This window comes from Pleurodeles waltl, chromosome 4_2 (genome assembly GCF_031143425.1).
Source record: "Pleurodeles waltl isolate 20211129_DDA chromosome 4_2, aPleWal1.hap1.20221129, whole genome shotgun sequence".
NCBI classification, from domain to species: Eukaryota; Metazoa; Chordata; class Amphibia; order Caudata; family Salamandridae; genus Pleurodeles; species Pleurodeles waltl.
Genome location: NC_090443.1, coordinates 335424487 through 335430144, shown reverse-complemented (window position 1 = coordinate 335430144; position 5658 = coordinate 335424487).

Below are 5658 nucleotides of genomic sequence, written 5' to 3'. Positions count from 1 at the left end.
CAGGCCAGTAAATCTTGTTCTTATCTCGTCATATTTGCTGTGCATTCAAGGATCGAGGTCAAATTTTAGGCACTGTCTTCTGAGGGTGCTTGTTTACTTTTCTTTCTCTGATTTCAAAGTGAGATGATTTATGTGACAATTTTGCTGGATACTGGGATTAATAAAGAGTTTTTTCTAGCACACCATAACATTTAAATGAACTGTGCAAGTATTTCAGAATATAGCAGAATTGGGAACACAAATGAAGGGCGTTTTTTGCTATCTCTGAAGTGTGTTGGAAATAAATACTTTAATATGATCAAAGCAAATCATTGCATAAGGTGATGCAATTTCCATACATTTTTGTCTGTGCACTGTATAGTTTTATTAGTAAAACTGTACGTCTGTGCTAATGTAATAGTCACTTCAATTGAAAATGTGTTGTCTGTAATCAAGTGTGAAACCACACCATGAAGACTTGACTCTATGTCTTTCTACTCTGCTCTGCACCACTCCACACCACTGCACTCTTCTCTGCACCACCTAACTTTACATCACTCCAGGGCCCTGCACTCTGCACCACTCCACTCTATACCACTGCACTCTATGCCACTTCACTCTATGCCTCTCTACTCTACCCTGTACCACTCTATTCTACGCCACTGCCCTCTTCACCATTGCACTCTACACCCTCCAGTCTAGGCCACTCCAATCTACTCTGCTCAGCTCCACTCTACACCACTCTACACCACTGTACTTTACGCAACTCTGCAACACTGCACTCTACGCTACTGCACATTATGCCAATACATTCTACGCCAATGCACTTTACTCTGTAACAGTCAACCCACTGCCCCTGCCCTCTATGCCAATCCACTGAATGCCACTCTAATCTACTCTTCATCACTGCACTCTATGCCACTGTGTTATAAACCACTTTACTCTATGCCGCTCTACCCAAATGCACTCTAGGCTGGATCACTCCACTCTATGCCACTTCAGTCTACTCTGAAACAACCTTTACCACTTTACTCCACTCTGCACCACTCCACCCTATGCCACTGCACTCTACACCACTCTACTCTTAACCACTACACTGTGTGCCACCACACTCTCCTCTGCATCACTGCACTCTAAGCCACTGTTCTCTACGTCACTCTAGTCCACGGTACACCACTGCACTCTAACACTCAACTTTGCAACACTGCACTCTTTGCCACTGAATTCTACGCCACTCTATTCTGCACTACTTCACTCTACGCCACTGCACTCTGCCACTGAACTCTATGGCACTATACTCTACTCTCCACCACTCTATAATACTCTTCTCTTTACCACTCTACTCTGCACCTCTCTAGTCTGCACCACGCCACTCTGCTCCACTCCACTCTGCACCACTCCACTCTACTTTGCACCACTCTAATCTATGCCACTTCATTCTATGACGTTGCATTGTACACCGCTCATTTCAATGCCACTGCACTCTACACCACTATGCTCTGCAACACTCTACATCAATGCACTCTACACCAGTCCACTTTGCTCTATGCCATTCCAGTGTAAGCCACTCTACGCAACTCTGCACTATGCCACTCAAATGTATGACACTCTCTTCCACTCCACTCTTCACCATTCCACTCTATGACATTCGAGCCCACTCTCCTCTATGGCACTAACTTTTAGCCATGCTGAACATCAGCCAAGCTGGTGAACAACATGGCTAAAGCAAACTAGCAAAGCCAATAGCTCTTGCATAGGCGAGACCTATTGGCTTTGCCAACGCTTGTTTTAAAAGGTGACACTTTATATTAGTAGGCCTTGTTTTCACATGCAGCTGCTATATTGATGCAAAGCTTTAGAAGCTGGTCTGCGTCTTCTAAACTAATGTCCTCAGAAGGCAGAACTTTGAAGGAAACAAAGTAGTATCACAAGTTAGGCGCCTGGTGTTCGCCATTTCAATCGCAGGTGTGTCTGTAATCGTTTTTTTTTACAAGAATACTGCGTAAGCATCCATTTATAACTACCCATCTTGTTTAGCCTACCCTAGAAATTAGGTTAAACCAGAGTCTGTTCACTGGAATCGACTGCTAGTGTTAAAAGACATCTTTTGGCACACATTTCCAAGTCTGTGATGCTGATGTTTTTCACAATGTAGTTACCTTTCATGTTAATGCCAAAAGCGGCCCAGCTCATCATTGGTGGTGAAAATTAGATGGGGATCAACCAACTATTGGGAAGAGCTTTGTTTAAATCTAGGGACAAGATCACTGGCATTATCATTGCTGTGCACGATGTAAAAATGCAAAACGTCTTCCATGTGCAATGTGCAGAGATAATCTGTACACATATAAAATCCTGAAGAAAATATTAATTGTACCCGTTAGTACACATAAAGACAAATGAATACTTCAAAGATACCAGATATGTCTCGTCAAGTTTCAAGCGTTTATTTCGGTTAAAAACCATTACAAAGAACAATCAAATTTACAATAATAAAAAATTACAATGTATTAAAATATATAATATACATCCTTTATACTCAAAACTCATTTTCTAGCAACTTTTGCTGATAGCTTGGGTCCCCTATCATTACAATTTCAGACCCTTCTTCATCCTTACAAATCCTATGGATAGCAGATATTTACTGACTACGAAAACTATGTGTTGAATAGTATAAATTTTTTAAACTCTCAAAGTATCTAAATATTGTCTAAATCCTAGATTTGATCATGGTCGAGTCCATTTCCCCCTAGGAGCTTTATAAGCTGTGCAAAGAAACAACACGTGTGCAATATTTTCAACATGTTCTATGGTACATAAAGTGCATCTAGTACAATTTTCTTCTTCCTGTAACCTCCAATTAGTAATGTAGGCTCTAATTTGAATTGTACCATAACTGAATTTCATATATAGGATCATTGCCTGGTGTGGCTAAATTACATCTAAGAAATCTTCAAAACATGGCATTGGCTTGAATAGCAGGAATTGATGTGATAACCTGTCTAAATTTAGATCTCCATTAATTTTATCTATATTGTGATCCCAATAAACTTGTTTTAGGTGGGCCGTTGAACCATATGTCAATGATTGTGACTCTGTGCAATAGTGTGGTAACCCAAGCTTATACAACCTCTTCTGTACATGCTGAAGCCATGGAAAAGCTAGTCCACTATGGAAGGACATTATTTCTTGAATGCCCGCTCTACAGTAACCAACTCCTGTGTCGAACAACGTCTAACCGAGAAGAGCAATGGCCGTAGATTTATTGTATGTTCTATCCGCTTGACATTTAGATCACTAAACATAGATATTAGGGGTGTCAATACGGGTAGGTCTAACAATTCTCTCATGAATTTATTTTATTTTTTTGCAAGGTTACTAACATTCCCTACCCCCCACAATTCTGCCCCATATAACATAGCTGATTGCACCTTGTGGTTTTATATTTATAATGCCGGTGTGATTTGTTTACTAACCATGTCTTAAATGTATTAGAAATGGCCCTGGCTCTATGTGTCATAACCATGCTAGCCTTGAGTACTGGAGGTTCCATGACAGCTTTGGATCAAGAGTTACACCCACGTAAGGAAAGTTAGACACAAGCTCCAGAGTTTGCCTTCCTACCTTAATATCACTTTTAAAGCGTGTGTGGGCTTTTATGGCCATATACTTGGTCTTTCCAATATTTATTTCCAGGCCTTTCTCAGCACAGTATGCACTGAAACTATCCAATACATTTTGCAGACCTCTAGGTGTCTGTGAAATCAAGATAGTATAGTCTGCAAATAAAAGCGCAGGGACTGTGTTCTGGTTAAAAGTCGGGGAATAATGCTTGCAATTCCTAAAAAAATCAAACACATCTTAATATAGAGAAAGAACGGGGTTGGTGCCAGCACACATCCCTGTCTCACCCCTCTATTTCATTGGAATTGGTGTGGTCAGTTAAACCATTCGGCCCCCAGCGAACCCTCGCATAATTATGCTGGTGCAATATAGCTATCTGGCTAAGGATACCAGCAGGTGCTCCCTGCTTTTCTAATGATGCCCATAGGGCTCCTCGAGGTATGAAATTGAGCGCCGAGTTTAAATCTATAAAAGCTACATAAATATGCCCTCCCTTTATCTTGGTATACTTTCATATAATACAAATAAGCCTGGATACTTGATCCACAGTACTTGTACGTGCTCTGAACCCTGCTTGGTAGACTGTTAGAATATTTTTACTATCAATCCAGTATCTCAATCTATCAAGGATCTGCCTTGCATAGATTTTCTGTATAATATCTAGAAGGCTTATGGGCCTGTAATTCCCTGGTTCGACAACCTCCCATGATACAGGGATTGGTGCTCCAGATGCAACAGCATTCGCAACCAGGTTAACATAAGGGGACGAAACTTCCTTATCATGCTTGTAAAGATCTATCTGGAGCTTATCCAAACCTAGGGCTTTCCCTGGTTTCATGCTCTCTGTTGCTTGTAGGGTCTCTTTCATGCTAAAATATGATGTATAGCTTATGTTAGTCTCCAAGTGTTGCATTTCTCGTGGGGGTTCCTCGTGAGCAGTGTATAAATCTGTAAAGTACTGGACCAAAGTAGCAGGTCCCACGTGCAGTACTGTTTGCACTGGTGCATCTCTTTTCCACTTGGCTACTATTCTCCAAAAAGTAGCTCCATCCTTTAACCTTACCGCTTGGACCAGGTCATTCCAATTTCCCTCCTCCTATCTTCTTATAATAGTGGTCGGCACTTTCTTGTAACTATTCCTGGCTTCCCCTAACTGGCTTACACTACCCTCTTTTAGATGTTTTAATAATATTTTTTTTGACTGTTTGTATTCAGCAGCATACAGGGGTCCTGTCTCAATACAGCGGACCCCTAATACTAGAATTACTCTTGGTCATCTTTGATAATAAGACTCCTATTGATGCTACAAGTTCTTGGTGCATGGCCATTATCGAAGTGGTAGAGGGGACTTGATCTGTATGCAGGCCCACCACTTCACTACAAATATTATAAATACTAGCTATTGCTTCTGGATTACCAGAGACACAGGGCCACGTAACTGCTCTCCGATTGTTTGCAATTATTGGCTGAGGTGAGGCAGGATTTCTCTCTAGCTGATGCAAACCCATGGAGAGTACCCCATCATTTCTAAGGATAGTGGAAATGGTCACTTCCCTCTTTCCTGTCTACCTTAAAGGAACTGATCCTTTGCCAGCTATCAATACTATGTCAAATGTAGTCCATTCCTGAGGTGTATATCTTATACTATCCACAGAATTTTTAACAAAGACCCTGCCATTATATGCTCTTAAATCATGGTCCAGTGGCATTTGTGTTATTTGCAATGCTGCCATTGTGCATGTAACCTGGGGGCCTGTATCTAACTATGGAATTCCCCTAACCACAACCTCTTCACCCAATGTTGTCTCAAGTCCAAACATTGGCTCATAGGTACAGTTAAAATCTCCTCCTATGATTATTGTGTCCTGTGACTTTATGCAATTTAGGGCATTGCTCAATTTACCTATTATCTGGGACTCCTGGTTATTTCTGCTTGGCCTGTTGTCAATCAATCAATCAATCAATCAGTATTTATAAAGCACGCCTACTCACCTGTGTTGGTCTCAAGGCACTGGGGGGGGGGTGATGCCTCATCTGAAGAGCCATGTCTTGAGG